General features: G+C 43.1%; 1 protein-coding gene across 4 annotated transcripts in view; it reads left to right on the forward strand.

The window, feature by feature from the left end:
* Window positions 1-25,514, forward strand: part of GRM8 (glutamate metabotropic receptor 8) — a 1,285,400-nt gene that overhangs the window by 11,195 nt on the left and 1,248,691 nt on the right. For 3 of the 4 annotated variants that reach the window (XM_068276365.1, XM_068276364.1, XM_068276366.1), the window contains exon 2: window positions 22,869-22,963. The gene's annotated coding sequence lies outside the window, so the exon portion shown is untranslated. Of the gene's footprint in view, window positions 1-22,868; window positions 22,964-25,446; window positions 25,467-25,514 lie in introns of those variants that run through there. The other variant, XM_068276367.1, reaches the window with a different exon arrangement.

Below are 25,514 nucleotides of genomic sequence, written 5' to 3' on the forward strand. Positions count from 1 at the left end.
TTTTGAATAGGGCACATGCAAGTTGTTTTTTTTTTTGTTTTTTTTTAATATACCATACAAAGTCAACAGTTACTCTTAAGTTTTCTGATAACTTGTATGTATGGCTATACAATTCACAATTCATGCCTTAGTACTGGGATGTGCAAGCTTTTCTAGACTGGGCTACAAGGCCCCTACTTCCACATAACCCAGAGGGTGGCTCTCCCAGGGGCTTCTCTGGGTTTACTTTTCAGCCAACATTCTTATTATAATAACATTCTTATAATCCTATAATATACTTAATTCTATTGATTTAACCCCCTCCCTACCGCCTAACGCCGATCGGCATCAGGAGGGTGGCAGCCCCAGGACTGCCTAATGCCAAAAGGTGTGAAGTCCTGGGGCAGGGTTTTGCAGGGGATCACGCGCGCCCCTCCGTCATTAGTCTAACAGCAGATCGCCGCTATTAGACTGTTAGACGGCGACGCCGTCTACTTAGATTGTACAGCGCTGCGATCTATGTCAGCGCTGTACTGGGGACAGCCATGCCACTCGACTGTCCCCTGGAGAGGCTCAGAGAGAGCAATCGGCTCTCATAGGCTGATGCCTATGAGGAGAGAGGGAAAAAATAAATAAAAATAGGGGATTTTATTAAAAAACAACAACAAACAAAAAATGAAATAAACATCCCAGCAGCGATCAGAGCCCACCAACAGAAAGCTCTGTTGGTGGGCAGAAAAGGGGGGGGGATTTATTTGTGTGCTCAGTTGTATAGCTCTGCAGCGAGCTTTTAAAGCTGCAGAGCCCTGAATTATAAAAAAATAGCCTGGTCATTAGGGGTTGTAAGCCTACGGTCCTCAAGTGGTTAATGTTATACTCCACTTTGGATGCATACACTGATTTTTTTTTTGAAGTTTCGCTTTGGAGTAACATAACACCAACACATCCAAAGCCAACCATCTTTAATAAATGTGAATCCAATTACTGCTACAGTGGCAATACTGTTAAAAATAGTTCAACGGTGTTGCAAAAGTAATTAAAATGCCTTAGTTACTCTGCAAGACCTTACAAGACAATGAACAGACTGGCCTCTTTACTCATAGATTATAACCACGGATAGTGCATCAGGACATTCTAAAGTATCAGCTTGGAAGATGAGGCACTAACAAGCAGAGGCAGAGTATACGTGAATGGTGCTGTGGCTGAGTTTCTGGACCTTTAAGTACCTTGTTTACCTTGCAATTATAGGTCTACAGTTATATGCTTGACCCTGAGGAAGTAATGTTTATATAGGTAAAAAAAATGCATACTTAGCTGGACAAGCGGAATCTTTTTCTAATTGCTAGATTATGTCCAGGATCTCTGTAATCTGTCCTCCAACGACCCATGCGGCCTTGCCTTCTTCTGTGTAGCTCACTCAAGCCTTTAGTTAGTACAGTCTCTGGAGAGTAGTAGATAAGGAGAGGACAGATTATGGAGAACTTTTATGTTTAAAGGGAACCCAAGGTGCGAGACGTATAGAGGCTGATGCATTTATTTCCTTTTCAACAATGAACATTGCCTGGCTGCTCTGCTGATCCACTGTCTCTCAGGCTTTGCCCACTAGAGCAGAGGACGGGACCAGAAACACAAAAAACAAGAGGGCAAAGTATAGTCTCATAATAAGACCTACCGGATGTGTTTAGCAAGTGAATACTAGATGCTTATCTTTGAAGAGGCCATTATAGGAGACGGCGAAACATGTCAGATTATAGCGTCTAAGACACCGACTATATCCCAGAGCCACCACATGGACTAAACAACGGATTACGTTGCTGAACTATATCGGTGTGGTAAATTTGAACTTTTCATCCTGCTATTCTCCCTGCATTGCTTGCATGGACAGCAACCTTATTGCAAAGTGCCACACTGCATGGCTTTACAATAACTGCACTTTGCCTGCCTGCTAAGCAAACATCAATACATTGGAGATTATACAATCATGGTTATGGATCCACTAATATTTGACACTCATATTCTTTGGGACTGCAATTGAGTCCAGTGCTGTTTGATAACAAGCATAGAGGCATCCTGATTTCTGCTCTGCGATTGGGTCCAGGATCAAGCTTTTATGTGCAATGTAATATGTACTAACACCTGTGCAAGCGTGTGTCTATACACTTTTGCAGATATGATTATTTTTTTTACCCAAATAAATGCTGTATTCTTCTTTGTTCTTTTATGTTGAATATGATGTATGTTTAAAGATTGACAATTTCTCCTTCATAAATTCTCATAAGGATTGACCTATGGACAAAACCTTTTGCTTCCTGTTTTAGCTTACACAGGAAGCAGAAATGACAGCCATTCAGTTAAAAATTTACCACTAGGTTCTCCACTTGAGGCTGTTGCAGTTACAGCTATTTCTAGTGGTAAGTGCCAATGATAATTGCAGAAGCCAATAATCGGGCAAAGGTATTTTTGCCTTAAAGTGAACCTAAAGCCTCGAAAAAAAATGAGATTAACTCACCTGAGGCTTCCCTCAGCCCCCTGCAGCCGATCGGTGCCCTCGCAGCTCTGGTCCGATGCTTCTGGACCCGCCGGCGAACACTTCCGGTGTGGCCGTCACCGGCCGACAGGCATGGGAACGCGAGTGATTCTTCGCGTTCCCAGCCTGTATATCGCCCCCTATGCTGCTATTGCGGCCAGGATGGGCACCGATCGGCTGCAGGGGGCTGAGGGAAGCCCCAGGTGAGTTAATCTCATTTTTTTTCGAGGCTTTAGGTTCACTTTAATGCAGTTATGATGTGCAGTGCTGTGCATAGCCAAATGATAAAAAGTTCACCTACTAAAAATAATGGCAGTCTTACAGACCTAGCAATTTTATTTACTGAGCCCATTAATGCTGACAAGTATGTGAGTTGTTATCGTCCAAACTGAGTTCAGAGGTGAGTACTTGCTTTACCCTGCTAACAAGACATTTTGCTCAGCTCAGGCTGAGTTTAACTTTCCCCCCCCCTTAACTGTTTTAGGGCTCAGACTCACTATAAGCGTTTGCGATTGATCAGTGCTCTCTGATCGCTTTTTAAAAATCGCTCCCATTCATTTGCATTAAAATTGCGGTAAAATCACGTAAAAATTGCAGTGATCATGTAAAATGGTGGATGCGTCAAAATGTACGCGATCGTGGCGATCAATCGCAAACACTCAGAGAAGCTCTTGTAGTGTGTCTGAGCCCTTACAGTATATTGATTTTATTTTTTTCAAACACGAAAAACCTCTGGTTCCGATGTTATTAGAGGCTTTAAATTCTATCTCGGCTTCTAGCACTTTTCCCCTTCAGGCCTTACAGACACATATAGTGGTCCTACCTAAGCCTGGAAAAGATCAAATGGACTGCTCGGGTTATAGACCTATTTCACTGATCAACCTGGACATTAAGTTGTTTGCCAGGCTGATAGCTAATAGGCTACGACCCCTAATACCTCATCTGATTCATGGTGACCAGTCTGGATTCGTCCCTGGTAGAGAACTGAGAGACAATGTGCTTAGGGTTATTACTCTGATTGAGCTGGCTCAACGCACAGGGACGCCCAGCTGCCTGGTTTCCATTGATGCAGAGAAGGCGTTCGACAGGGTCAATTGGGCGTTTTTGGAGCTGGTCCTCTGTCATGCCGGTCTGGGGTCTGGTATGATTGGGAGGATCATGTCCCTATACACTCTACCGACAGCAAGAGTAAGAGTGAATGGCATACTGTCGGACGCCTTCAGCATCCATAATGGTACCAGGCAGGGGTGTCCCCTGTCTCCATTACTCTATATATTAGCTATAGAACATCTTGCTAATGCTATTAGACAAAACCCTTCTATAATGGGGCTCCGAACCCGGACTGGTCACCATAAGATATCCTTATACGCGGACGACATGCTCCTATTCATCACTTCGCCAAAGATCTCGCTACCAAATGTACTCTCTGAAATCCGAATCTTTGGAGATCTTAGCAATTTTAAAATAAATACTTCTAAATCTGAAGTCTTAAATATCAATTTATCACGAAAGATGTTGCTTGAAAATTGAAAACTGTTTTTTCTTTTAAGGCATCATATTAATAATCTAGGAATCCAGATCCCCTCATGTCTCTCTAATCTTTATGAGCTAAACTATACCCCATTGTTACATCAGGTCTCGAGAGACCTTGCTTCCCCGACGTATGGCAAGCCCTCTTGGATGGGACGTATTAATGTACTTAAAATTCACATTCTCCCTAGGTTTCTACATGTAATGCAGGCAGTCCCCTTAGATATTCCTAAAGATGCCTTTAAATCAATTAGATCAATGTTCATTAGATACATATGGGGTCATAAGAAAGTCCCGCGCCTCCGGTATGCTTTGCTGTCAAAGAGTAAAATGAGGGGGGGATTGGGCCTACCCGACTTGGAATTGTACCATAGAGCAATAGCACTGTCCCATATAATAGACTGGTTTCACAGTCATGAAACGAAGCAATGGGTTAAACTGCAATCCCAGATAATAGATTTGGATGTCAGGGCTTTACCCTGGATCCCTGTGTGTCTTAGAAAGTCTTTAGTTGATATCCCCTTGCTGGTACGGAATGTATTGACAATTTGGGATGCATTGTTGTCAGGAGGGGGATCTCCTTTACTGTATTCATCTATTCCGAGCCCTCTCACTTCCATTTTTGATAATTTGAGCTTTGCAGCTGCAGTTAGAGCGAGTACATTTTTGGGCCTTAATAGAAGGGACTGGCCAATGATGGGAACTTTTTGGGTTAATGGGTCCCCTCCCCCCATCGGGGCTCTGCTATCTGCAGGCAGTAGCAGCCCCAACATCTCACAATGGTTACAATATCATCAATTATGTAGTTATGTTAAATCACTTTCACTCTCATCTCAGTTAATGAGGAATTGTACAGCCTTTGAGAGCCTATGTCTCAGTGAACATCGACCAGAACATGCCATCTCAAAAATTTATAAAATACTGTTGGATGTTTCTCCCAGTCAGTTTAATCATATCTGCTCACAATGGGAAGCAGACTTAGGCAAACAGTTTACATCTAGGGACTGGAAAAAGGCATTGGCACTGACGCATTGGACATCGAGGTCAAGTAAAGTACAGGAAAGGAATTATAGGCTCCTGATCCGATGGTTTCGTACCCCAGCTCAGATTTCAAAGTGGCAAGAGGGGGGCCTCGGACATATGCTGGAGATGTGGGAAAGAGGTAGGGGATTATTTACATATGTGGTGGGGGTGCGATAGCATTTCTCACCTATGGAGATTAGCTTTCGAGTGGTTGGAGGAAATGAACTCATGTCATATAGCCCACTCCCCAGTGATTGTGTTACACTCAATGTTTCCAGGTCCAATAAAAAACTCAAAGGGGTCTATACTTGGCCATTTGATGTCCTCAGTCAGATATCTGATAGCCAAAGATTGGAAAGTTGACGCCCAACTGGGGGCAGTAGACCTGGCTGAAGCCCTAAATGACACAATGAGGATGGAGGAATTAGTAATGTCGGCACAAAATAAGATGGGGAAGTTTTATAGTCAATGGGCAACTTGGTTGGAGTTCAGGGAGAGGCTCGGGGTAACGACTTTGATTGGAGACCGTGGGAAGCTGGTGGAGGATAATATGTAGTAGGATCTAAAGGCTGTGCATTTGGTCGAATCCAATTGGGCTGTGTTTTTTGTTTTTGTTTTTTGTTTTGTGATTGATGTGTGTGTGTGTGTGTGTGTGTGTTATGTTAGCTCTTAATTAAATTTGGGTCTGGAATATTTTCAGGACCACCAAGATTTTAGCTACTGAGAATACACCCAGTATTGTGGTGTTGCCATTGAGTTATATATGTACCGGCATGTTTTGGTGGCTGTACTGTTTTATATTATTGATTGTATATTTTTTCGACTCAAAATAAAAAATAAAGATTATTAAAATAAAAAAAAGGAAAAAACAGCATGGCCCCACCCCTCCTAAGCCTTTTTTAACTTGTTCCACATTCGGCTGAGCCTGGGAAACATAATTTCCAACATCGGTGTGTTCTGCAAGGGGAGTGGGGTGAAGTTATTTTTTTATTTTTTTAAAAAAGCAAAACACCCTTGTCCATATTTAGGACAAACCATCCCACATTTGTGCCAAGGAGGAGGTGGAAATAACCTAGATTGGAAGCCCCCAGATATCTACTTCACCCAGGAAGAATGAACAAAATGTTTTGTTTAAAAGAAAAAAAATTCCTCCTACTGCCAGCCACCATAATGCATACCTAATTATATGTTCCAACCATTGTAATCCTTTAAGTTTTCCTTTAGATCTTAGATAAAATCCCCCTCCCCCAACAATGTTCCACACCGCTACATTGCTGCCATGATACTGAAGTCAGGGGAGCCATGGAAAAGCATGTTTAAATCTAGAGCTGAGCCGCCCCAGTGGTCACTGATCTGGACAAATGAGTGTCTTTTATGTGGACAATTTTCATTGTTGCACTCAGTGGACCAATAGAAGCACTAGCAGCAAATTCAAAGTGTTTTTGTCAGGGATCCCTTCTCTATGTATCTTGCTGATGACTACAGGAAACCCTATCAAAAACTTCTGGGAATTTCCCACTGTGATTTCTAATTAGTCCATTGAACTGACCAATGAGAATCCTTCTTGCTGAGGACGTATATGGGCTTTTTTTTTTTTTTTATTTCAGATTTTGACCAGTTCCTAATAACAATATACTTTTATTTTATATTGCAAACCGAATGTTTAGAATTTAAGGTATCCAATGATGTGTTGGTCAAATTGTGGGTTGTAGGGTTCTGTTTGTAAGGAGTGCATCCAGTTTTGAACTTATTTTTTTTTATTTCAGGTAATGACAAATGAATAGAATGAAGGGCTATAGAGGCAAATTAAAGGGACTCCGAGCTCACCCAAAAAAAGAAAGTTGTACTCACCAGGGGCTTTCTCCAGCTCAGTGCTGGTCGGGAGGTCCCACGCCGGCGTCCTGGCTCCTCTCCTTCTCCCCGCTCCGGAATGGCTGACAGGCCGCAGCCCGGGCGACACTCGGCAGAGTGTCGGGCTGCTCCTTCCGCGTATGACGCGGCTGACGTCACACGCCGGCCGCCTCACGTCATCACGGCGGCCGCCGTGATGACGCAAGGCGGCCAGCGTGTGACGTCAGCCGCGTCATACGCGGAAGGAGCAGCCCGACACTCTGCCGAGTGTCGCCCGGGCTGCGGCATATCAGCCATTCCGGAGCGGGGAGAAGGAGAGGAGCCAGGACGCCGGCGTGGGACCTCCCGACCAGCACTGGGCTGGAGAAAGCCCCTGGTGAGTACAACTTTCTTTTTTTGGGTGAGCTCGGAGTCCCTTTAAGGTAGTCATGTGAACGTGTTGCACATTTTTGACAAACTGTGGCTTTCACAAATAGCCTCTATAGAGAAATGTAGGAAAGAAGTGATTTCTTTGAAAATGTAGAGCTTAGAATAAAATGCCTCATATCTAAATGGTTACATTTTAATGGTAAATTATCCAGGATCCAATTCCAGGTTTCATATACAGCAAGTCTTAGGACATTATCACTGAGCACTGGAAAAAGTAAGGCTTCTGAATATGTTCTTCTGAGAGGCATGATGTTTTCAGGGAAAATTGATGCTAAATACTCTTTATAAACAGGAAACTGTAAAGATATCATGAGTCGTAGGGGGCAATCAGTTTTCATCACACAAGTGTAGGCACTCAGCTTTTTATTTCATATTGTCAGCAAGATATGAATGCTGATTGAAAAGTAATACATCTGTTCCTGTTTCTTTTTCTGGGAGGTTTCCATAGGAATGCTACATTGGTGTTTGTGGACAGCATACATTGTGTCTGAACCTGCTGACTGCTGTATTATTTGGGGCTTTATCTCAGCAGCTAGAAGCACCTCATATGCATTGTCATGGTGGATAAAGATGTTCTGTTGAGATTACAGCAGATGTGTGTGATTGAATTTTGTATTTAAGTTGTGAAGAACTGTAATGAAACTCTTGAAATGTTATGGCAGTTATGAGGTAGCAATTCTCTCCAATGCTTGAAAAGTAGTCTAGCATCTGCCATGATGACAGTATGAGGTGGTTTCACTGGTGGTGAACACAGGAGTCCAGTTGCTGTATCAGACACATGGTACGCTGTTCACAAACAGTAAGAAAGCATTCCCATGTCTACTGACCTGTACGAGAAAAGGGGACATTGTCATGACTTTTAAATAAAACATTGCAGTTAGGAAACTTACTGTGAGACTAAGGCCCATCATAAGAATCCATTGCATTTGTTTTGATCTGCCCTGGCAGAAGTTACGGGACCTAGTACTGGCGATGGAGAAGGCTGAGGACAGCGGTGTGGGAACGATCCATGCACAAGGGGCTGGAGGAAGCCCCAGGTATCTATAAAACGTTTTTATTTTTAAACGTCTCTGGTTTCTTTTAAGGTAGCCATTAGTGTTGGGCGAACATCTAGATGTTCGGGTTCGGGCCGAACAGGCCGAACATGGCCGCGATGTTCGGGTGTTCGACCCGAACTCCGAACATAATGGAAGTCAATGGGGACCCGAACTTTTGTGGTTTGTAAAGCCTCCTTACATGCTACATACCCCAAATTTACAGGGTATGTGCACCTTGGGAGTGGGTACAAGAGGAAAAAAAATTTAGCAAAAAGAGCTTATAGTTTTTGAGAAAATCGATTTTAAAGTTTCAAAGGGAAAACTGTCTTTTAAATGCGGGAAATGTCTGTTTTCTTTGCACAGGTAACATGCTTTTTGTCGGCATGCAGTCATAAATGTAATACATATAAGAGGTTCCAGGAAAAGGGACCGGTAATGCTAATCCAGCAGCAGCACACGTGATGGAACAGGAGGAGGGTGGCGCAGGAGGAGAAGGCCACGCTTTGAGACACAACAACCCAGGCCTTGCATGAGGACAAGAAGCGTGCGGATAGCATGCTTTGTACCACCATGCAGTCATAAATGTAATAAAGATAAGTGGTTCAATAAACAGGGACCACGCGGCAACGCTAACCCAGCAGCAGCACACGTGATGGAACAGGAGGAGGCGCAGGAGGAGAAGGCCACGCTTTGTGAGACACAACAACCCAGGCCTTGCATGAGGACAAAAAGCGTGCGGATAGCATGCTTTGTACCGCCATGTAGTCATAAATGTAATAAAGATAAGAGGTTCAATAAACAGGGACCACGCGGCAACGCTAACCCAGCAGCAGCAGCAGCAGCAGCAGCAGCACACGTGATGGAACAGGAGGAGGCGCAGGAGGAGAAGGCCACGCTTTGTGAGACACAACAACCCAGGCCTTGCATGAGGACAAAAAGCGTGCGGATAGCATGCTTTGTACCGCCATGTAGTCATAAATGTAATAAAGATAAGAGGTTCCATAAACAGGGACCGGCAACGGTAACCCAGCAGCAGCAGCAGCAGCAGCAGCACACGTGATGGAACAGGAGGAGGCGCAGGAGGAGAAGGCCACGCTTTGTGAGACACAACAACCCAGGCCTTGCATGAGGACAAAAAGCGTGCGGATATAGCAGCAATGCTTTTTGCCGCCATGCAGTCATAAATGTAATACAGATGAGAGGTTCAATAAACAGGGACCGGAAACGCTAAACCATCCCAGATGTTCATCGGTCATGTTACTTGGTTGGGGTCCAGGAGTGTTGCGTAGTCGTTTCCAATCCAGGATTGATTCATTTTAATTTGAGTCAGACGGTCTGCATTTTCTGTGGAGAGGCGGATACGCCGATCTGTGATGATGCCTCCGGCAGCACTGAAACAGCGTTCCGACATAACGCTGGCTGCCGGGCAAGCCAGCACCTCTATTGCGTACATTGCCAGTTCGTGCCAGGTGTCTAGCTTCATGCCCGGTTTCAGGTCCAGCGGTGCCAGCCACAAATCCGTCTGTTCCTTTATTCCCCTCCAAATTTCCTCCCCTGTGTGCTGCTTATCCCCAAGGCAGATCAGCTTCAGCAACGCTTGCTGACGCATGCCAACAGCTGTGCTGCACTGCTTCCACGATCCTACTGCTGCTGGTGCTGGGTTAGCATTTCCGGATGAGGTACAGCTTTGAGATGCGTTGGAGGAGAAGGAGTCAGAGAGGTAGGTACTGCTGTTGTTATCCAGCTGTTTGCGGCGTGGGCAACACCCGCGCCGTAGCAGGTGAGGAATCGCTGCCAGGCTCCACAAGGTTCACCCAGTGCGCGGTAAGGGAGATGTATCGACCCTGGCCGAACGCACTCGTCCAGGTGTCAGTGGTGAGGTGAACCTTGCAGGCAACGGCATTCTTCAAGCTTCGGGTTATTTAGCTGACCACGTGCTCATGCAACTCAGGCACTGCAGAGCGCGCAAAGTGGTAGCGGCTGGGAACCACGTAAAGTGGGATGGCCACTGACATCATGCCCTTGAAGCTGTTTGTCTCCACCACTCGATATGGCAGCATTTCGCAGGCCAGAAGCTTGGCTATGCTGGCTGGCTGTTACTGCCACGGCCCGGGGGTCATTTGCTGGCAATTTCCTCTTGTGCTCAAACATCTCAGAGAGAGACAACTCAACCGTAGCGCTGCACACCGAAGGGCTGTTGGTTGTTGTGTTTGATGAACACTGGGAGACCTCAAGAGCACTAGTCCGGAAAGTGACAGTGTCAGCATCGTCTGATGTTTGTGAATGTTGTGAACCACGCAATGGCTGGGCTACTGCTGCTGCTGAGGCGGGTCTGGTGGTGAGTCTGGTGAACCCAAGGGAGGCAGTGTTGCTGGTGGTACCCTGTCCTGCCGCGTTTGCCCACAGAGTGGGATGTTTGGATAGAATGTGGCGGCTCATGCTGGTGGTGGAGAGGTTGTTAATACTTTTCCCCCTGCTCAGGCGGGTCTTGCACACCTTGCAAATCGCCATGGTAACATCCTCAGTGCAGTCTTCAAAGAAAGCCCAGACTTTAACTGGCTGAGGACTCGGACCTCGTGCGTGATGTGCTGGTGCTGCTTAACCCACTGCTGGACGCTTGAGAGGTCATCCAAGTAATTATCTGGTCCTGTTCTTTTGGATCTGTGAGGGTTGTTGTCCTGGACAACATGGGCAGTATTGAGTGGGTTTTCTTGGGTGCTCCCCTGTGGCCTGTACGTGAACCGTCAGGGGAAACACCTCTTCCCTTGCCCCTCCCTCTTTCACCGGATTTCTTCCTCATTTCACTTATCCTTAAAGTACACGCTGACTGGCAGCAGTACAGTGGCAGTACAGAAATGCTATACAGTGGTGGGTGAGCGGTGTACCACTATTGTCAGCAGTGACACAGAGCACAATGCTATACAGTGGCGGGTGAGCGGTGTACTACTGTTCCCAGCAGACACAGAGTGGAAGTAAACACAATGCTATATAGTGTGGCTGAGCCGTGTACACAGAGTGGCATTAAACACAATGCTATATAGTCTGCTATATAGTCACCCCGAACAGGGTGATGTTCTGCAGAACCCGAACAGTGGCAAACACTGTTCGCCCAACACTACTGGGAGGGAACGCAGATTTTAGTACCTAAACACACGATACAACATGTTTTCCGGGGTCGGACTCTGAGGCACATACAGATGGTCCCGATCATCATCCTCATCATACAACTCTTCTCCTGAGTCTGACCCACCCACCACCTCTGCCACCCCAACATCCCCAGACACAGACCCCTCATCGTCCTCAACATTAACTTGGGATGCTGGCCTGAGCCAGACCTCCTCCTCCACATCAGGCCCCATCATCTCCTCAATGGCAGCCCTCATTAATCGCTCTGGCGACGGACTGATGGACACAACGTTCTCCTCCGGGGAGGGCTGCTGCTGACCACTGGCTGCTGGGGTGGATGTTATAGCTTGCGTGGGGCGTTGGCTGTTGCTGTTGTTGGGAGTGCTGCTCACAGCGGAGGTCTCTGGGGAACTCATGTTGAGCTCATATAGTGGTTGACGGTGAGTGGAGTATTACTGATCCCAGCAATATACACACTGACTGGCAGAGTACGCAATGCTATATAGTGTGGCTGAGCGGTGTACACAGAGTGGCAGTAAACACAATGCTATATAGTCTGGCTGAGCGAGCGGTGTACTACTGTTCCCAGCAGAATCAGAGTGGCAGTAAACAATGGTATATAGTCTGGCTGAGCGGTGTACACAGAGTGTCAGTAAACAATGGTATATAGTCTGGCTGAGCGAGCGGTGTACTACTGTTCCCAGCAGAATCAGAGTGGCAGTAAACAATGGTATATAGTCTGGCTGAGCGGTGTACACAGAGTGTCAGTAAACAATGGTATATAGTCTGGCTGAGCGGTGTACACACAATGCTATATAGTCTGCTATATAGTGTCAGTAAACAATGGTATATAGTCTGGCTGAGCGAGCGGTGTACTACTGTTCCCAGCAGAATCAGAGTGGCAGTAAACAATGGTATATAGTCTGGCTGAGCGGTGTACACAGAGTGTCAGTAAACAATGGTATATAGTCTGGCTGAGCGGTGTACACACAATGCTATATAGTCTGCTATATAGTGTCAGTAAACAATGGTATATAGTCTGGCTGAGCGAGCGGTGTACTACTGTTCCCAGCAGAATCAGAGTGGCAGTAAACAATGGTATATAGTCTGGCTGAGCGGTGTACACAGAGTGTCAGTAAACAATGGTATATAGTCTGGCTGAGCGGTGTACACAGAGTGTCAGTAAACAATGGTATATAGTCTGGCTGAGCGGTGTACACAGAGTGTCAGTAAACAATGGTATATAGTCTGGCTGAGCGGTGTACACAGAGTGGCAGTAAACACAATGCTATATACTCTGGCTGAGCGAGCGGTGTACTACTGTTCCCAGCAGACACAGAACAGTAAACAGAATGCTATATAGTGTGGCTGAGCGAGCGGTGTACCACTATTCCCAGCAGACACAGAACAGTAAACAGAATGCTATATAGTGTGGCTGAGCGAGCGGTGTACCACTATTCCCAGCAGACACAGAACAGTAAACAGAATGCTATATAGTGTGGCTGAGCGAGCGGTGTACCACTATTCCCAGCAGACACAGAACAGTGAACAGAATGCTATATAGTGTGGCTGAGCGAGCGGTGTACCACTATTCCCAGCAGACACAGAACAGTGAACAGAATGCTATATAGTGTGGCTGAGCGAGCGGTGTACCACTATTCCCAGCAGACACAGAACAGTGAACAGAATGCTATATAGTGTGGATGAGCGAGCGGTGTACCACTATTCCCAGCAGACACAGAACAGTAAACAGAATGCTATATAGTGTGGCTGAGCGAGCGGTGTACCACTATTCCCAGCAGACACAGAACAGTGAACAGAATGCTATATAGTGTGGCTGAGCGAGCGGTGTACCACTATTCCCAGCAGACACAGAGTGGCAGTAAACAGAATGCTATATAGTGTGGCTGAGCGAGGTACACAGAGTGGCAGTAAACAGAATGCTATATAGTGTGGCTGAGCAAGCGGTGTACTACTATTCCCAGCAGACACAGAGTGGCAGTAAACAGAATGCTATATAGTGTGGCTGAGCGAGGTACACAGAGTGGCAGTAAACAGAATGCTATATAGTGTGGCTGAGCAAGCGGTGTACTACTGTTCCCAGCAGTGACACAATGACAGGGGGGACCCTGGCTAGCGTGGCTGGAGCGCGAACTACCCTGCCTGCCTACCCAAAGCTAAACCCACAGACAAATGGCGGAGATATGACGTGGTTCGGGTATTTATTTACCCGAACCACGTGACAGTTCGGCCAATCAGAGCGCGTTCGGGTCCGAACCACGTGACCCGTTCGGCCAATCACAGCGCTAGCCGAACGTTCGGGGAACGTTCGGCCATGCGCTCTTAGTTCGGCCATATGGCCGAACGGTTTGGCCGAGCACCGTCAGGTGTTCGGCCGAACTCGAACATCACCCGAACAGGGTGATGTTCTGCAGAACCCGAACAGTGGCGAACACTGTTCGCCCAACACTAGTAGCCATACACGATTCAATTTCATGATTTATTTTTTATACGATTTTGGTCTATTAGATTATTTTAGCAAACCTACCACCATTCAATTTTCAAAGCAATCAACTTGATTTTTTCAAAGACATCCAATCAGACTTTTATGGAAGAAACTGAATAATCGGTTCTTTATTTTATTGATCGAAAAAATAAGCATTACTGTTTTGTTTACATACATTTAGTGGCCTTAGCATTAGTTTACTGTATCCACCGTAACCTTGCCTTAAGTTCTTTTTCCTTGTACACTACCTTGTTTTTATTGTGTTTGCCCTTTACTACCTTCTTGTTTATGTTTAAATTTAGTACTACTCAGAAAATAAGTGTCTTTCCTGTTTGTTTTTCATTGACCTTTTTTTTTTTTTTTACTTTACACAGATCATGCTGTCCTAGTTCCATCATCTTCTCTGAAATGCGTATAGAGAGCTGGCTCATCATGATATACTCTGGCAGCTAGCTTCTAGCATCCACAGTAAGCAATGATGAAAAGGGGCTTTCTAAAGAATTTAAGAGTATTCCAATGCAGAATGGCACACCATTTGTGTTGTCTTATATTTTGATAGTGTTAAATGAATAATTTACCTACATCAACCCAATCCTTGTGTTTATCTGGCCATAGATTTAAATAATCTTCTTCACCTAGCCTATACATGGCCTATAATTGCAATTTCTAGGAACAATCTTCTGGCTCACCATGAACTAACTGGGTTCCCTGTAAGATAGGGAAAAAATCAACAAGTGACAATAAACATTTCTGTCACTTACACCTTCTCAATGTTTTCACTTGCACCCTGGACAACAAAAAACAGCCTTATATCCCACACTCCACACTGAGCTGCATCCTTATCTTGTCCTTCCTAAATTATTGAACCTGCCTTTCCTGAAGCTAAAATTAAAGAAAAGACTCAAGCTTTCATGCCATGACCTTCCACAATCATTTACATAAATAAATAAATATATATATATATAATCATACTAATTCCTAATGTGCTGTGGCTCAATGGGCACAGAGTAACTGTGAATGACCTTTAGTACACACACCCAACTTATCTTCCAACAGACTAGTTTTGAAGATAGTTGGACAGATTGTTGGTAGGTGTGTATGAACCTTAACTACCTGCGGCCCGCCGCAGTATAAATCTACGGCGGGCAGGGGGCGCTGCAGTTCTGACCGGACGTAAACTCTACGTCCCATTCACTGCGCGCCCCTGCCCGTCGCCGCTCTGTCTCCGCAGAAATGTGCTGCCCTGCCGCCTCTATGACGGCAGAGCACTGTGAGCCGGACAGGAGACGTTTTCATTGGCTCCTGGCCCTGTCATTCATGTAAGCCGTTCCCATTGGCTTACATGGAGTGACAGGGTCAGGAGCCAATGAAAACGGCTCCTGACCGGCGCACAGCGCTCTGCCATCATACCGATGGCCGAGAGAGCAGCCTGCGGCGGGGACAGAGCAGCGTGACCGTCGGGAGTGGCGGATTTTTGCGTTGATTCGTCAGGAAGCGGTGGTTTACTGGACCAGCACCCTCTGGTCCTTAAGGGGGCAGAGGGTGCTGGTCCCAAAGTGGTTAAAGGAATCATCAGGCAAAAAATAAGCGTTTACTCACAAGGAGCTTTCTCCAGCCCCTTGCAAAAGGAGTGTCCCACGCCGACCGCTCTGCTCTCTGCCACCATCCCGGGAACCCCGCACAGTGCAGAGGACAACCTTGAGGTCATCCTTACTGCGCCTGCGTGAAGCGCAGTAAAGACGACCTCCAGGTCATCCTCTGCACCATGCAGGGAGCTCGGGATGGCCGCAGAGAGCAGAGCGGTCGGCGTGGGACAGTCCTTCTGCAAGGGGCTGGAGAAAGCTCCATGTGAGTATCGCTGATTTTTTTTTTTTTTGCCTGATGATTCCTTTGACTAAGTTATAAAAATGCCTTATACTCTGAGTATTTTATAAATGTTTTTACTGTATGTGAAATGAAATCTATCTGCAGGTTAGAAAACTAAAGCTAAACTTCAATTAATCTTTTCTCCTGAGTCTTCTCATAGTTGATGTTTTCCCATCTTATTATCAATGAAATGCCTTATAAGCCACCAGCAAGCAAGAAAATACTTGAAAATTTTGAAAGTACTTTCTCACCTACTTTTTCAATTGAAAAGTGCTGAAAGATTATTTTGAAGAGAAGATGAAAAATTATCTCCTAGGAGAAAAAGTTAATAGAATAAAGGCCTAAGTGGTTAAATAGTATCTCTTGTATTATATTGTTAAAGTGATTTTTTTTAATGTTATAATATATATCAGTGCTGTGTGAACCATCTTGTGATTCAATGTATTAAAAATTGTTTTATTTTTCAATTTGCAGCCCGCTATGAGTATGTAAAATTGCTTGAAGACTCAAAAAGCATTTCTTTGCCGCCATGTAATCTACCTGTAGTGCTTATATTGTGAACTTTTTCTAATACAGATAGCTCCATAAGGGCTTATTCACACAGCTTTTTTTAAGTGCCAGGGATTTTCAAAATTGCCCTAAAAGCGCTTGTGCAATGATTCCCTATGAGAGTGTTCACATCTGAGCGGTTTGATTCCAATCCGCTCACTAAAGCATTGCCTGTACCATTTTTGGGCAATTGGCCTCAATGGCAGGTATAGGGAAATCGCAGAGCGCTTGAAAAAGCTATTTGTATTTACTGACGTCAGGAAGTGAACAAACAGAACCGCTCTGCCAAAGCACTTAGAAAATCACCTTATACAAAATTGAAGAGCACAGGTAAGCGCCGGGAGGGGAAAAAAATTGTGCAAAAAATCGAAAACTGCCGGCATCAGCGATTTCGATTTTAGATGTGAACAATAAGTAAGCAGGTGCGCTGAACAGAGACTGATGCTGACACTTGTGCTCATGCAAGTACGTATACTACTCCCTTTAGACCTACCATGCGCAGCTATGGGGGTTAGGATGCACATTGTTCAGAAATGCAGCAGGCTGATTTTTTTTTTTTTTTTTTTTTTGCTCACATGCAAATCGGAAGCAGTCTATTGATTTCAATAGGTTGCGATTCTGCTTCCAAATTCATATGTGAGAAATTGCTTTCACTCACCTCTAGTGGAAACAGGCCCTAAAAGCTGAAGAAATCCTTTGTCAAAATCTTTGTATGTAGATCTTTAATTGGAGGTTTTCTTTCCTGAAACAGCTGATTTTCACTTTAATTACATTTTAAGGCCTATGTGAAATAACCCTGAATACAACTATTTTCTTTGGCCCTGAAGATACTGTGAGAATGCAGGATGCAATGAACAATGTATAGGGAGTCTTTAAGTCAGGTTAACATATGAAAAGTGATCTGTAGGTAATCTATATGTTGTATAGTTTTATTTTGCAACTTAGCAGGGCCTTTGATTGCAAGGAGTTGGATGTCCATTCTGTCTCACTTTGGTGAGTGTATAAATGATACTTTATTTTGTTTCTGATGCTGTATTTTCATTAAATGGAGCCAGAGAACACAGGCAGTATTGATATTTATAAAATATCTGTCTGTTTGACGAAATTACCTGTGAAATCCAATAAAAAAGATAAACTAGTCACCAGTGAGTGATTGCGTGCCTCTAACCCTACAATATACATTGAAAAAAGATGTTTACCCACTTGTTTGAAAGTATAATTCCAGAAGAGGAGCACTTACACCTACACAAAAAGATAAATGCAGTCACTGCCTCAAGTTTACTTGTAAATCTAACAAGGAAGCAGATGCTTATTAAGAGTATAATTTAGATCTAACCAGGCTACCTGTTTGGGAAAATGTTTAAGCAGTACCCAACCTCCAGTGTGCCTTTAGTTTGTAGATTTCAAAATGTGGGAGATCTGATAACTGTGAGAATGTACAAGGAAATAATTAGATAAGCTATTTTAGAAGGTTATACTGTATGTCACACAGCACACCAGTAAACTGTGTAAGAAAATAAAAACTTTATAGAAATACATTAACCACAACTGAGGGGTTTTACCCCTTGAGCACCAGAGCAATTTTCACCTTTCAGCGCTCCTTCCATTCATTCGTCTATAACTTTACCATTACTTATCACAATGAAATGAACTATATCTTGTTTTTTTTCGCCACCAATTAGGCTTTCTTTAGGTGGGACATTATGCCAAGAATTATTTTATTCTAAATGTGTTTTAATGGGAAAATAGGAAAAAATGTGGGAAAAAATTCATTATTTTTCAGTTTTTGGCTATTATAGTTTTTAAAAAAAGGATGCTACTGTAATTAAAACCCATGAAATTTATTTGCCCATTTGTCCCAGTTATAAAACCATTTAAATTATGTCCCTATCACAATCTTTGGCGCCAATATTTTATTTGGAAATAAAGATGCATTTTTTTCAGTTTTGCGTCCATCCCTAATTACAAGCCCATAGTTTATAAAGTAACAGTGTTATACCCTCTTGACATAAATATTTAAAAAGTTCAGTCCCTAAGGTAACTATTTATGTATTTTTTTTAATTGTAATTTTTTTTTTAATTACAAAAAAAAAAATTTGGGGAGTGTGGGAGGTAATGAGTTAATTTTTAGTGTAAAACTAATATATTTGTATATGAAAAATGCTTTAGGGTGTAGTTTTACTATTTGACCACAAGATGGCCACAGTAACTTTTTGTTTATGCGACCGGCAAGCGTAGGAAGTACGCTTGCAGGAAGTGTTATGAGGCTGGGAAACTTTTTTTTTTTTCATAATGATCGCGCTGCTTCTCATAGAAGCAGCCGATCATTGTGGGGAGCTTAGATCAACGAACGGGAATGGTTTTTCCCGTTCATTGATCTCCAGGTGAGTGGGCGGCGGCGTGCATGAGTGCAGGGGCACGCACATGAGCGAGCGGGAGCGCGGACAGCGGCGGGAGGTGCGGATATCTCCATCCCTGGTGTTGACAGGGTGGAAAAAGGAACGGAGATATCCACACCGCTGGTGATAATGTGGCTAAAGCTTAAAATGAGCTGTGAAACAATTCAAACTGGTTCTAACATAATGATCAAGTGAACTAAGCAATACATGAAGCACCAATGTGCAGGAAGAGGGATAGGAAATGGTAAAGGGGGGGGGGGGAGTCTAAAAAGATGGAACACTCGCTCATCTCACAAACTAGACTTGAATAGAGTTAATACAGTTAATTCAGATAACTAAATTTTTACATTGACGGCTGCATAAAATGGAGACATCATTTTTACTAACATCGTATATACTAATATGCAGTAGTAATATGTATGATGTGGACATACAGAGGACAGATAAACTGCACATTTAAGCTCTTTCTCATGGCAAAATGTCAGCTTCGACTTTCTCTTCAGAAATCAAATTGAACAGGTTTCTTGCATGAGAATTCTCTTATGCCAAAACTTGGAACAGTGTGTTTGTGTGCCAAAGAAACAGTATTAAATAAGGATAAAGAAAAATGTAAAAAAAAAAAAAAACCTACAAAAGCGTGCAGAAAAGAAGAGAACTTGGAACTATGGAGCTGCAAAATTTAGCTACAGGTCATGCATAAATGTCATAATGGGATGTTTATCATTGGCTGGTCTGTTTCTTCTGTAGGCTAGAATTGGAAGCAGAAATTATACTGTAATAATGGTTATCCAATCCAAGACTTAGAGATGATCTAATCAAATCAAATACATGCCTCTCTAGATTAATTATATGGACATTTCACTATGGCTGCTCTGAAGTGATAGGACTATCAGTGGGAAGCCATATACTGTAAATACTACCCTGGTATTTTTGACTTCCCTCTCTCCATGTAGCTTAATTCCCCCTGAAACTAACTCTCATAAGTGACAAATGCCACCCCATTCCTAAACCTAGCACAACCTGCTCCCTCTCCAATCTGACTACTAATCCCCCATTGCCTAACCCTACACCTCTGGTTGACTAAGTGGGAGGAAAACATAACTAGCAATAAGCCCATTACCCAGATAAAGTTTGTTTGGGAACTGTAAAGCATTTAAGACTGTTGTCATAGACCTGAGACAATAAATGTAATTATACATTTTTAGCATTTAAACAAAGCTAAGACTGTAGAAGTCCAGGGAGGTCCTATTTAGGATTAGGACTATAGAAACAGTTGATTATCTCATGGGTTGATTTTCACTTCAGGTTTCCTTTAATATTTCAGTTTTGTCTAGAGTTCAACTTCAAATTATTTTAAATTCTGTTGGTATTAAGGCAGTAAACTACATTTCAATCAACCCTAACAAAGCGTCCAGAAGTAGTCATTAAAATAGTTTATGTCCCTCTCGCGTAAGCTGGAAATGCAATTTACCATATTTTTTAGTTATGTTCATTTGCTATGATGGATTAAAAATAATCTATAAATAATTGTATGGAGATCAGCAAGTCTTCACATGGGTTGCTCGATATAACGGCAGCACTATTTATGACCAGTCAGTGTTTCGTTCAATTATGAAGTGCTGACTGGTTCTAAGCTCAATATATTATTCTACATATCATGTATAATTAAAGCTACACGTTTACAGCAGAACTGTTATCTCTGTGGCCAGGTAATCCTGGGCCAATGTCAGAAATTCTAGAATGTTGTGCCACCACATCAGCTCACTGCTGGCAATCCTTACACTATTATAGCTCAATGATTAATGGAAACCTAAAAGGAGAAACTATGGATGGCACCAATACACACTGACTTTTTATAAAACTCCTTGGCTGGCTGTTAAGCTCAACACACACCATACAATCTTGGTTGTACAGATTTACCAAATCTATGTAGTATAAGGGCCAACAGATTGAAAATACCTTGAATGATTGATTGGATAAGCTCTTATACTACATGAAAGTGGTAAGATTGAACAACCAAGATTGCATGGTGTGTGTTGAGCCTTATGCTGATCTCATACATGTAATACTTTCTTATTATCTGCTAAGGGTGCCTATACACATCAGGTGCTCTGGCTCCTCCCTTATCTTATGCTGGGAATACACAAGGAGGTTTTTTTTGGCAGATAGATGGCTCGATACATAATTTCTGACACTTCCGATCTGATTTTGATCGTTTTTCTGATCGATTATCTCATGGAAGTGAATGGAAATCAATTGGAAAAAACGATTGGAAAATCGTTTGGCCAGTAAATCTGCTGAAAAAACTCATTGTGTATTCTCAGCATTACAGTGCTTATTGCCAGCATGACAGTCAAGCATCCTGCATTGTTTCATTGATTAAGTTGAGTAAATTTTAATAATGGAAGCAGGAAAAAAGGGCGCTGGCGGCTAGTGAACGAAAAGGGCGCCGCCATAGTCTCTAATGCAATTATCGTTAATACAGCGAAAAAAGCAGAGAAAAGGGTGCCTGTTAAATATTGTTAACATTAGAACGTTCAAGTTTTTGAAGCATGTTATCGTTTTAGTTATAGTTTTTGTCATATTATTTCGTTTCTATGTACAGATTTTACGTTCGCAAAGATATTATCGTTTCTATGTGTAAAAGGGTGTTTCTGCAGAGGGAGTGGTTAGGGTTAGGCACCACCAGGGGGGTGGTTAGGGTTGGGCACTACCAGGCAGGTTAGGGTTAGGCACCACCGGGGGCGGGGGGGGGGGGGGGGTTAGGTTTAGGCACCATCAGGTGAGTAGTTCTGTGTGAGAGTAGGGTTGAGTTAAGCTGTATTGTTAAATTATGTTACGATTTTTTAACGTTAATATATTTTCGTTCTCAACGCCGTCTGTTTTAAAACAGTATTTATCATTAACCAATTTCGTTAACTGTTTATCGTTATTGAGATTTCGTTATCCACCAGTGCCATTTCAATATCCAGTCGGGCCCTTTTTTCCTGGCACCCTTTTTTTCATGCACGCCTATTAATAATATAGCGAAATACCAGTGGTGTATAGAAGTAAAGTGATGGGCAGAATGTATGTTCTTGGACCAGATGTGCTTCCAACTGCATGTCAGCTTGTTTCCTCTGATTGCTGGATTCAGCTAGTGGGCAGATCAATCATGTGGAGCCATGTAACAAAACAATTTTTATGACATATATATTGCATTTTGCCTTGTATTTGTATTTATATGTTTTCACATCTCTGTAGCCTGAAGCATTTAATTAGTGATTGATTATTTTATCTTAAACAGCAGTTTACAGAGTATATGGTATTTCCACTAACGGTCCCTCAGAAGGTCCACAATCTAATGCCTACCATAAACATTTATCCGTCGTTGTCTTAACGCCCCATTTCCACTGACTGCGAAATCGCAATGCAAATTTTCACATGAACATTGAGACCAATGCAGTTTAATGGAGTTGTTTCCATTTAATGTATTTTTCCAAATTCATTGCAATATGGGGAAAAAATATGACTGCATGCTGCAGATTTCCCGCACAACGCACAGCCTGACATGCAAATCGTGATAGTGAAATTCAATGGTTGCACGTGCTTTTTCCTGCTTCCTCTATAGACCCAATGATGTCATGATACTATGGAGATTAAAAATCTTATGTGAAAATTTGAATAAAAAATGCAAACGTTTCCCAAATCGCTTTATATTTGCATATGCAAATTCGGTTGCAAAACTCAAAGTTTACTAGTGGAAATAAGCCCTAAAGCTAATTAGGGGGAAGCCAATGTACTGATGTGTATGTTTATGGAGAAAACAACTACTTGAATCAGCATTTTTGAGAACTTGCCTCACCTATTGTTGAGTTGAGTTCTGCTGTATTAACAATTTGCACACCCCAAGACTTGCTCATAACTACTTGTGTTGTAAACTCTAGAAATGCTTATTTATATGATCTTATTAGACAGTCTTTCCCTTTTAGAACTCTTCATAAGATGCTCCACAGTGTTATATTTTTTCTTAAAATGTGTTTTTATTATCCTTCTTCATCATACAGATTGCTGTTTGAGAGCAGCTGTAGCTGCTTATCGGTGGAGCTGTTTTGTATATCCTGCTTGCTACAGAATTGCTTGGAACTAAATCAGCAGAATGGTGAGAGGCTGCGGTCAACTTTAAATATAATTGCAGTATTGGGTCAACAGACTGAGAGAATGCCCCATTCCTGGGACTGAAACTGTGTAGGGCTGTTTCACGCTAGGCTTGCAAAAGACACAAATGAAACTGAGAGCCCAATATGGTGTAGTATTTCATATCAATATCAATGTTGGTGTTGTATAAGAAATATAGTTAATACACTCACAAACATGGGCCGCTGCAAAGGCAACCACTGGAAAGGCAGGTGGGAAGAATTATGACCTGACCCCACTTAGCTAATAAGTGGGGTCAGGCGCCCAAGTTATATATTTTTTTATCAAAGTTGCATAGGTGTGGAACAAAAATAAAAAATTAAAACTATAATAAATAAAGGAGGTCTCTTACCTCCAAAGAAGACTCACTGGATGGAAAAAGGCGGACAGAAGCCTCAGAATCAGCTCATTAGCATGCGAAACCAGGAAGTGCCAGAGCTAATCATCTAAACCAGTAGTTCTCAACACGTGGTTCGAGACCACAGTCGGGGGTACGCAGCGCAATCAGCTGTGCTGGATTCAGTGGCGTAGGGGATAGCAGGCATAGTGAGCTCAGAGCCACAAGGAAGCCTGTCAGTCCTAGCTGCCTGTGTACTTTTGTGTAACTTTTTTTTCTGAAGTGCAGCCACTAGGCTGCAATTTCCATAAGTAAAAAAAAAAGATTGTTATAGAGAAGCAGGCAGACAGGTGAAAGGGACTATGTCACCTTCCGTCTCTCTGAGATCTGTGTACCCAGCCGATAATTAGTTTATAGTTCTGGCTGGGAACAGAATAACACTGCACAGAACGTCGCTCTGCCCCATCCCCTCCACAGCAGAGTCTGGATGGAATTGCAGAGGGGAATACAGCCAGAGAGGGAGAGAGTCTCATTACTGGGAGAGGCCCCTCCCCCCCAGTGCACAGCATTGGGTAGAGCTGCACCAGCCCGCGTGGTTTGAATTAGCCAGGAGAGATATGTCTCTGCTCCAGAAGGTAGTATACCTCCTCCACGGACTGCAATTGTCTGCAGGTATCCTGATATCTCTCCCACATTTATCTCAGTCCCTTCTGTCAGCCTGTCCTGCAGACACTGTCTTTCCCCCTCCCCTCTGTGCAAGCACTGTCCTATCTCCCTCTCCCAGCACTGGGCTGAGCCTGCACCAGCTGTCAGCTCTTCTCGTGTAGTTCACCTATCTCCACTCTTTTGCACACTTTTTATCCTTCGTCCCTCTCTGTATTTATAGCTTGCACTAGCAGGTTGTGCAGTTTATTGTACTCCTGGTTTATGGTGATAGTATTTGCACTCTACTGTATTTATGACTATTGTATGCAGTTATTGTCACTCAATTGCAGTATTCCTATTAATTTAACATATCTTTCTGTTTGATCACTGGATTACCTGCCTTGCATTTATTTATTAGATGCTTCTATATATTGCATACTCCCCCTCCCATCTCATCTGCTTACCTCTCATCTCCTCTGCCTAAAGTCTGGTAAACTCCATGCGATTTCCTGTCAAATTTTGTGTTAATCTCTCTCTTAATGAGCACGCACTATGCTGCAGTAGTGCAGCGTAGCATGCGCTAGTAACATACGCGCGCTCCTCTCCGTGTAACTTTCGCCCGCTACGCTCGTCCTTGGGGTACTTGGCTGGAACTGAATTGCAATAGCGGGTACTTGGAACAAAAAAGCTGAGAAACCCTGATCTAAACCATCTACATTTAAGCCGGCAAGACGAGCAGCCGTGCTTGATCTATGCGCCGCCGCTCTGCACGGCTGGTAATAAGGTAAGAACCTTTCATACATTTTGCTAACCCCCCCTACTCGCAGATATGACATGCTGACCCAGTATGTGGCTTACACTCTGTAGCAGCCTTGCAATAGGAGGTAACCTAAACACTAATACCCAGCACAGCAATGTGGTATTTACCTATAGCATAATCCCTTATATATTCCCCAAACTATGCATGTGCAAAGAGTAATGTTATTCCTACCACTAAGGAGGCAATTGCTAGTGGCTACAAACATATTTTAAACACACATGTGAACTGCTTTTTATTATTATTATTGTGTTTTTTTTGTTGTTGTTTTCCCCCCCCCTCATTTGCAACAAGTACTGCAGCAATGTAGGATTCATACAGTAAATACCGGCTATTAGGTTCCATACATTATCATAACCTGCTACTATATAACATCGCTGTGTCACTATTTTTAAACTGTCCTTTGTATTGAATATATTATTATTACCAGTTTAATTTATAGATTAGACTAAACGTATCTCAGTATTATAATTATAGCGTGGTTACATGTAGGAAAAAGGTTGTTTTAATCCTGCTGTGTAGAGTCATGTTATACTTGATCTGATTTTAGGTTATCTGTCTTATTGACCTGAGGAAGCGGGCTGTGTCCCGTGAAACGCGTTGTCTTCAGTATAAACGTTTTTATTATAATAAAGACTCATTTTTCCATCCAGTGAGTCTTCTTTGGAGGTAAGAGACCTCCTTTATTTATTATAATTTTAATTTTTTATTTTTGTT

This window comes from Hyperolius riggenbachi, chromosome 3 (assembly GCF_040937935.1).
Source record: "Hyperolius riggenbachi isolate aHypRig1 chromosome 3, aHypRig1.pri, whole genome shotgun sequence".
In the NCBI taxonomy this organism is placed as follows: domain Eukaryota; kingdom Metazoa; phylum Chordata; class Amphibia; order Anura; family Hyperoliidae; genus Hyperolius; species Hyperolius riggenbachi.